Raw genomic sequence first — 9,951 nt, 5'->3', positions numbered from 1 at the left:
CTTTGCGTGAAATTCACAAACAAACAAATTTGAACAATAATAGCATTCTAACATCAAACTCTAAACACTACTCATGTATCACATCAAACAAGCATAGAGTTGTTAGATGTGTGCATAAACACACTTCTTTACAAGACTACAACGGTGTGTAAACAGCTGAATAGCATCAACACAGTTCGTAGTCGGGTACATCTCGTTCATCTAGACTTGTACTTAAGAACAGAAAACATATATAAATATTGTTAAAATGTTCGAATAAAGAATATAGATTAACATGTTACCTCCTAAACAGGAGATAGACAAGAAATATTGCTTTTCTCTCTGGTCGTCTACTGTTGTTATTTTGTTTCTTCGAACTTCTAGTTACAAAAAGAAAATATCTTAACTTGATTTCATTCCAATTGAAGAAAATGGCACACTGAGATTGAATTGTCACAACCATGTAGAAAGCTGTGAGAAGAAAAACGTGTTGCTGGTTTTACTGTGTGATACAGTTATCGATTGATCAAGATACCAAATAAAACTGAAGGGTACTTTTATCCCTTGGATATAAAGGTCCGTGAACCACTCTAATTTCTTTTAACATGAAGTTGAAGAATAGATTTCTTAATAGACCCAAAAGTAAAATTACTCTGGTGCACCAACATGTAATGCCTTGTTTTCAGATGGCACAACAGTTCCCAAGATGGAATAAATATCTTTGAACAGACCTGTGTCCATTGTCTTGCATGTTGTTGTCCTTTTTATTTTTTCTTGACGTTTATGATGAACTTGAATGAAATTCTAGTGTTTAGCCACAGTTAATGTATCATTGTTCAGTCCGGGCAATATTTAGTGTGGGTTGTGGACAAAATAAATTAATTACATTCAGTCGATCTAACTGACGGAATAAAGTTCAAGATTCAATTATGGAGTCAAGTGTGGCCATGAGCTGCGGAAAGATTAAAGTCCTGTATAAAGGTTAGTCTTTATTTTTAGTTTAAAAACAACGTAATAAGTTTCAAGATTAGTATTGGTTTTCAAATAGTTAGTTTGGTTTGTTTTGTTTTGAATGACTCTGAGTTTTTCAAGTACACATTTTTAGCTCTTAGCTCCGTCACCTATTGGCCGATTTGAGATCTAATAACAGTTTTGGACTCAGGACCCTTTCGTTTGATGGATTTGACCAAGGCCAAGATCTCATAGGTTAATTTACTGTAATCCTGCCTAAAATAATTTCATTTGTGAAAGCTGTTGAGGATTCCTTCTGAGTTTATAACAGCTTTGAGTCTCGTCATAGTTCTATATATCATCGAATTTATTTGGCATCATATTTATGGTCTATCCTGCACCATTTTGTATACTTTAACGGCTACACGAGGGCTATCTGAGTTAGCCATCCCTAATCTAGCAGTGTAAGACTAGAGGGAAGGCAGCTAGTCATCATCACCCACCGCCAACTCTTCGGGTACTCTTTTACCAACGAATAGTGGATTAACCATCACATTATGACGCCACCACGGCTGGGAGGGTGAGCATGTTTGGTGCGACCGGGATTCGAACCCGCGACCCTCAGATTACGAGTCGAACGCCTTAATCCATCTGGCCATGCCAGGTGCAAATTGTTAGTAAATGAAAAGAAGACTCATCATCAGCTCAGTTAACAGAAGTGGTAGTCTAGTATTTAGTATGTCCAGCGGGAAAGTAAAGTGTGGTTTTTCGTTTAGAGAAATCGGCAAGTTGAAGCCTTAGTGTGTAGTGTATTTAGCGCAAGAGGAGGTCGAAGTGATGAAGTATTAACTCAGCTCAGCCAGAAGACAAAATGAAAAAGTGCACAGTGAATGTAGAATGATGAGAATGTATGTTTCTAGTAATGACTAAATTAAGAACGGCTAGTAGAGATAGCCCTCGTGTAGCGTTGCGCAAAATTATACATATATAAAAACTTATCAAAATATTTACATATAACTCAATACATTAAAACAGGAATTATATAATCATACTGGGTGTATGTAGATTTACCAGTCTATTATTTAGCGACATGTTTTCGTAGTTTAACAGGTTATTAATAAGATGGGTTATTGATCAACCGTTGGACAGCTGTTGGTTGACAAGCTAATTGTCTGTAGCTTCACCACGTGGTAGTTTGGGTTTATTATATATAAGTATATATTTGTTTTGTGCTAACTGTAATACTGTAACATATTTAGACATTGTATTATAATAATGTAGATACTGTATTACGATATTTTAGCAATTGCTTTATGATACTATAGTTTTTTTCCGAAGCTATTGGAACATCAAAGTAAGTAAAGTCTTGAATAGAAAAACAAGAGTGTGTTCCAAGCGGTTTCACTGAGTAAAATGTTATTTAAAAATTATGTTAGGGTACTATTCTTCAGAAGTAGTAAATGAAATAGAGCATATGTTAATTGTATCTAACTGCTTCTTATAAGAGACGCTATACCTCTTACGTGCACTATAGCCGAGAGCTCCTGTGTCAGACGTAGGTTCTAGCCATTTGAAGCAGGCTACCACTATTGATCCCTTACATACTGAAGCGAACAGCGTCGACGAATGGTTTTTCTCGTAGCTTCCAGTGACGGAACCTCACCCAGTAGCGTGCAATAAAGACGAACTGATGAAGAAATAGTGAACAGCCATAAATTACGGCTCGACGTAAAAAAGTAACGTCTTTCTGATATTCAGACGTAAATAAACCTCAGTGGGCATATTAATATAATCAAACCTTTATATTTTGAAAGAAAATAAACTCCTTATTTAACTTGTACTGATGAATGAAATATAATTAGTTTATTAATTAAAGTCCAACGCAACATCATAAGAGAGGGGAAAGTAATGTCATCAAATCAACGCTGTTCCCGCCTGCTAACAAGTAAGTACAATGTTTAGACTTCATCTTGGTTGCAGGTTAAATAACACTTGTTTTTTGTATACTGTCAGTAAGTGTTTTATTATTACTGGATGTGTGTGTGTGTGTGTGTGTGTTTTCTTATAGCAAAGCTACATCGGACTATCTGCTGAGCCCACCGAGGGGAATCGAACCCCTGATTTTAGCGTTGTAAATTCGTAGGCTTACTGCTGTACTAGCGGGGAGCATTTCTAGATGTACTAATAGTCACGTTTCTCTTTTCTTACAGATAGAACTTTATCTACTGATTAACACAATGTCTTTAGTCAATGATTGCAAAACTACAGAGCTCGTGGAGCACCAGCGCTCGCGGTTCCATCTGTCTATTTACGGTACATGTTCCAAGCAAGAGTCTTATTTTTCTCGTGCATCATAATCTAGCCAACTAAAAGTTCTTAAAATAACAATATTGATTGAAAATATTGATAAAGGCTTATTAAACCTGAATTACTATGGAAATATAAAAAGTTGTTGAAATACAAAACAAAAATATACGTGGTGCCATGTTGCCGGTTGCCATGGAGAGAGTATATGTAATTTTATCTTGATTAACGAGAATATCAAACAGAATTGTATTTATTTCATTTTCATCAGCAAATAAACGCATGAATTACGTTTACTGTTCAAAGATACGATTACCTGTGTACTTGTATTCTACATTCTAATATTTTCCGTTCAAATGACGTAACAGAGCACAAACACGGGAATATGTATAAGTGGATAAAAAACAGATTTTTTATTATATTCTGTCCTAGTCATTGTAAGCTTGAAATTTTATATAAAATAATAATATCGTATTCACAATAAAAATACCTAATGCTTTTCATAGGAAATCATTACATTTTAACATGTCTAAACAGGTGATACTTGTATTATTAATTGTCTTTTATCGGAAAACACGTTTTGTATTTCATTCTAAAATAATGCGTGCTTCTATACCAATCTTAACCCTACATCAAACAACAATTATTTCAGTGAGCGGTATTTAGATGCATATATTATATCAGTAACTATTTCAAAAGGCTTAGACAGAATGGGTTTTTTTTTGTGTTTTTTTCTAAAGGAGGTATTAGTAATTTAAAATTACTAATGTGAGATCTATGGACGCGTAAAATAACAGAAATATCAAATAAATAAAACCATCATGAATCCCAGAGAATCTTTAAAGCTGTTCTATTTGTTAAGCCGCTACGTGACACGGTGGTTGTCTGCGGATTTATTATGTTAAAATCCGGGTTTCATTAACCGGGGAGGGCAGAATACAGTCAGCCCTTTGTATAGCTTTGTGCATAGTAACAAAACAAACAAATCATTTTTAAACTTTCGATTTTACATCTTCAAGAGGAACATAAAATTTCTGAAATGAATTCTATCCCTCAAATTAAGAACGATGTATTCTAAGAAATAAACCATTATGCTCACGTCAGCATTATGCAAATACACAGTTTAATTATTAGAATACAACGCCCTTAATTTGAGGGATAGAATTCATTTCATAAGCCCTCCAGTGGCTCAGCGGTACGGCTGCGGACTTACAATGCTATAAAACCGGGTTTCGAAACTCGCGGTGTGCAGAGGACAGATAGCCCATTGTGTAGCTTTGTGTTTAATTCTAAACAACAACAATCATTTCATAAATTGTATATTCATCATGAAGGCATAAAGCCTAACGTTTGAATAAATAAAGCAACTTTTAAAACTATCTGGATTTCATTGTCATTATATCTATTCGTATTTATGTGTACTAACACAAAATCTATCTGTCAATGAGATTAAAACTTCTATCAAACAGTTAAAGTTTCAAATTAGCTAATTATTTTTTAAATATATTTTTCGACAGTTATAGATCTTTGATGTCACAGGTTTCACCAAACGGTTGAAAGTCGATAAACTAGATTAAAATATTATTTTTTTTACCAAAATGTAAAAATAGTATCTGCTAACAATGAATGTTTTATTATACACTCGTAAAGTCTTTAAAAAGGAAATTATAATATTTTTTAGTATAAAGATAAAAACCTCTCCGTAAACGAGATTGTAACTGTTATTAAACACATGTGATGCAAGCTGAATGAAATTCGTCAATTTCACAAACTTGAAGCTGTATAGCGAAGAACGAAATCAAACCTCTTCTACCACTGCACGGCATGACCAAGTGGTTGAAACATTCAGTTCGTAATTCGAGTGTCGTGGGTTCAAATCACCATCACACCAAACATGCTCACCATTTCAGCCTTGGGGCATTATAATGTGACGGTCAATCCCACTATTATTTGGTAAAAGAGTAGCCCAAGAGTTGGCAATGGGTAGTGATGACTAGCTGCCTTCCCTCTAGTCTTACACAGTAAAATTATGGACGGCTAGCGCAGATAGCCCTCGTGTAGCTTTGGGCGAAATTTAAAAAAAACTACAGATTTTTAACGTCGTACGTCCGTTAACTTACTGCTGTTCTACCGGGTTGACACCGAGTAGAAACAGTCAAGAACAAAAACGTGATATTCATAGATGCCCATACAGTATATAATACACTTACAAAACAGTCATGAACCAGGTTCCTTAAGAGTTAAACTTCAACATACTATAAACTAACAAAATAGTAATAAACAAAAGCGTTATACTTACACGTCACCATTGGTGTACAATTCTTGGATGTAATCTTAAGGTGTTGGCCAACGGTGTATAAAATTCTGTTTTTCATCATTCTTTGTAGCTTGTGTTGTTATAGGTTTTCTTGAAATAACGTGGTATTATCAGGGCCTGATGGCTAGGGTTACGAGAACGAAGTGTATATGCATATATATATATATAGTGCCTGTTTGATTTTGTTGTTGAGCGCAAAGTTACACAATGAATAACTAGTCCTCTTCCCATTACAGGTTTCGAAACCCAATATTTAGTGTTATGAGACCTGAGAGTTACCGCTGAGCCATCGGGGTTAATAGTTGCTTTTCTAGTGCAAATCTACACAATAGGTTATCTGCTGTCAGTCCATCACACATAACCGAATCCTGGATGTTGTGTTGAAATCTGTGTTGTAAATTTACTGCTGACCAGGGAAAAATCAAAATAGATAGCTTTGTTTACGAGGTAAAAAAAAACAAAAAAACATCAGTGTGTGAGGTCAGAATGCTTATTACTTAAGACCCCACTCACGAAAAACCGACCCCTTTAGGCGTCACGCAAAATTTTAAAATATTATGTCCTAGAAGGGGCTGATGGTAGAAATAAACTACTTGACTCTATTACTTGTAATTTCTTTTCGTATTTACAATCCACGAAGTATTAAAAACGATAGAACTGTATAAAATAGTAATGGTTTTAGAAGCTTCAGCGTTTCCATATTCTCCAGAATCAATATCATACACCTTGCTTTCTTCTAATTAAAGTTTGACCTCTTAAGGCACTTGACCTTTTCATTACTCTTCTTTCTCCACTTTCAGCATCATTTCTTCACTTCTAGTTAATATGATTTGCTTTATTCGTGCATAAATCCAAAGGCAGACACCATCTACAAATGACACAGGCGAAGTAGTCACTTTCTTTTTATGTTTATATTCCTGGAAAGGCAGTTTACAGATTTCACTTATGAGTATATGTTGTCAATCGGAAGAAAAAGCATTGTTTAGATTCTATTATTGGATTACTGTTACGCAGTCTGGCGCCTCCAATCCGTTTTCCTGCTCTGAAGTTTGTTTTTTTTTCTAAATTTGGGTCTGTTTTTCACGACCGGTATTCTTAAGTTTGTTTGTTTTATAATTTACCATAAATCTAGCTCTAAACAATCGTCCATAATTTTGTAGTGTTATACCAGATGGAAGATAATTATCTAGTCTATAGTACTCACCGTAAACTGTTGGGCTACTTTTATCTGACAAGATCAAAGCTATAACGAATGTCGAATACAAATATAATGAAACCTGATAAAAAGAAAACAAAGAACAGGTTCTAAAATTTAAATTGCTACAACTTTTTTATAGAATTTAGATTTTAGTTGCAATTTATCTTTTCATAATCACCATGGTGATTTTTTAAATTTGTTGTTGATTGTTCACAAATGCTATAGATATATTTTGTTACTTAATAGAAAGTTAAACTCAGTGGACAATGGCTTTGTAGAATAGCTTTGAATGTTACAAAGAAGTGATGTAATCGTTATCATCGTAACCACTAATGTATAGCAAAATGACGTTATCGTTATCATTGTAACCACTAATGTTTAGCAAGGTAACTTTAGATCACTAAATGTATTGTTATAAAATTGTAGAGGTAAAATAAGTAAAAACCGTACTTTATCAACTTAATATTTTATTACAAGTTATAGCTATTACCTAAAATAAACTCAAAATGAAAGAATAAAACTTTGTCATCGATCTACAGCATTTAGTCAACTTTTAGCCTTTCGTTTCTAATAGGGTAAACTGAATCTTTAATTGTATAACACAAACGCATCATCATATAAATATACCAGGAAATATTTGACACGAAGTTGTAAAAAGCAACATTTCATCACAGAAACATTTTATCTCTAAAATCTTTCAAAGTATTATTTGGTTACAGAACTTTAAAAGTGTTACTTTCAGTTCCATATATCTTACAGCTAACATTCCGTCACGTTATATTATCATAAGGAAAAAAACATCTTTACAAGACACTGTAACAGAAGTATATTTACTGAAGAACAAATTCTTGCTGTTTTATGTTTAACTTTAGTAATTCAGCGGTAAAACTTCATCACAAGTTCTTTCCAGCATAACATTTAGTCATGGAATTGTAGATGAGTAATAGTTATTCGAATAACTAAGCCAAAGCAATCTCCAGTCCAAACGTTGGAAAAAAATATTGAAGTACAATAGGATTAAAATTAATCACAGTTTTTTTGTTTTTAAGCGCAAAGCTAAACCATGGACTATCTGTGCTATGCCAGCTGTGGGTATCTTAACTATATCATCAGCATCATGAGCTCTGAGGCTCAATGCTAAGCAATAGCCATGGATTTGTAGTGTTAATGTTTGTATTCTCCATAATGTAATTGTATTACATCTAATCACAAATATCCGTCATTTAAAACATTTAGTTAGAAAATAGCAGTAGTCACGTTTGATCACAGAAATTTTCTTGAACAACTGTTACTCTGACTGTGATGGTTATGTATAGTTACAATTAACATTAACTAAAAATTAATCATTCAGAGTTACTTAATGACACGTTGCTGTACGAAATTTATTTTAGGTATTACACTGTACCAAAATACATTTGTGTATAGCCAAAACTATTAAACAATATTAAATTTTGCTGCAAGCCTATACGAAAATGGTCGATTAACCTTAAAACCCTGCTGATGTCTAAATTTAAAAATACGTATTGGTTAAAATGAATGTAGTTTTAGAATAACGTTCAAAAAAGGTTAATGTTTGTTTTTTCAATTTTCACGCACATTTACATGAGGGCTATCTGCGCTAGCCGTCCCTAATCTAGCAGTGTAAGACTACAGGGAAGGCAGCTTGTCAACTCTTCGACTACTCTTTTACCAACAAATAAAGGGATTGACCATAACATTATAACGCCCCCACAGCTGAAAGGGCGCAAATGTTTGATGTGACGGAGATTCGAACCTGCGACCCTCCATTACGAGTCGAGCGCCCTAACCACGTAGTCATGCCAGATGTATGTTTCACAATAAAACTTATTTCTAATATTACCAGTCAAAAATCAAAACTTACTGATACCTGTTTTAATATTTGATCAGATCAGTCACGTCTAGATTCTTTGATAATTAAGTGGTAATTATTAGTTTCTATTTCATTACGCGCACCCTAATTACACTGGATGCAGAAGCTCAAAACATACTTTCCTTGTCTGAGCCTAATTTAATCCAATACATTTATAGTTGATTTTGAATCTATTACATTCAGTACTATTTTATGTTGTTAACAGTGTATGCAAAATTCCTGTAAAAATGCTACAATTTACTGTCTATTTTAGCGCAAGACAGCATAAAAGTATGAGTGAAAAGGTTAGATTAGAAAGGAACAGCTGCAACTTTATAAGAAAGATTTTGTTATTAGATATAGAGCAAGTGAAAATCTTGATTAATGACATTGCAGACTGAACTGACAGTAATCACAAATACACAGTAAACGCGCAAAGAGCCTATACGAGAGCAATTTATGTTTGGTGAGCCTCAACTATACGTAAACAAGCAATGTTAGTCAAATCAAATACCACAGAACTGTTGAAACGCTTGAAAAGCGTATGTTTCTCCAATAACAAGTTGAAAATACACACATGTAAGAGTAATTATTTCCATAAATCTGTTTCAATTGTTACCATATTTAAAGCAAACATTGAAAACAGGTAAACAATGCAGATCTATATTTACATGTATATTTACAAAATAAAATGAATGATAGAAAAATATTATTATATTCCCTCCATAACTATAGAAAATAATATCTTGTTATGAACATGAACTTGCTGCCTGTCTATACATATGTACATACATATTATAAATATATGTATGTAATATAAAATACTTTCTGTTTCTTAATATTTATTCACAAACATCTTAAGTTTATTAATAAATTTGCATCTATAAGTTTCTCCTCAACAGTGGAGCTTGTTCACTCGTAAACAGAAGGTGGCGAATCTTGCTTTCACATTTTGTAACTGGAATAACAATGCCCTTTCGAAAAAAAAAGTTTTATTACCAAAATAGTCTTAGCACATTGTATCTCCAATGTGGTCAGGGCTACAGGACAAAAGTATATATAAGGTTGTTTATTTATTTATTTGCAGTGAGACTCAAAGCTACACAGTGGGCTATCTGTGTTGTACCCATCACGAGCATAGAAATACGCTTTTTTTGTTTTGTTTTTTTGGCGTTATAAGCCTTCACATTTAGCGCTGAGCTACTGGGAGAAAAGAAGGAGATCAAAGATTATATAATTATTTATGTTGGTTTTGATACGTATTCGACTGAATCCACTTTTATTGCTGAAACAGTAGGATTGGGTCCTAGGGCTGCTTTTACGGTGCGTGAT

General features: G+C 33.7%; 1 long non-coding RNA gene across 1 annotated transcript in view; it reads left to right on the top strand.

The window, feature by feature from the left end:
* The first annotated feature begins 2,479 nt into the window (after window positions 1–2,479).
* The window catches only part of LOC143225687 (uncharacterized), a 52,923-nt gene continuing 45,451 nt past the window's right edge, over window positions 2,480–9,951 (top strand). Inside the window, exon 1 of the long non-coding RNA XR_013013984.1 lies at window positions 2,480–2,875. This is a non-coding gene — a long non-coding RNA (uncharacterized LOC143225687). The remainder of the gene's footprint in view (window positions 2,876–9,951) is intronic.

The sequence above is a fragment of the Tachypleus tridentatus genome, chromosome 9, assembly GCF_004210375.1.
Source record: "Tachypleus tridentatus isolate NWPU-2018 chromosome 9, ASM421037v1, whole genome shotgun sequence".
Lineage (NCBI taxonomy): Eukaryota > Metazoa > Arthropoda > Merostomata > Xiphosura > Limulidae > Tachypleus > Tachypleus tridentatus.
This window is presented reverse-complemented; position numbering and strand designations above follow the sequence as displayed.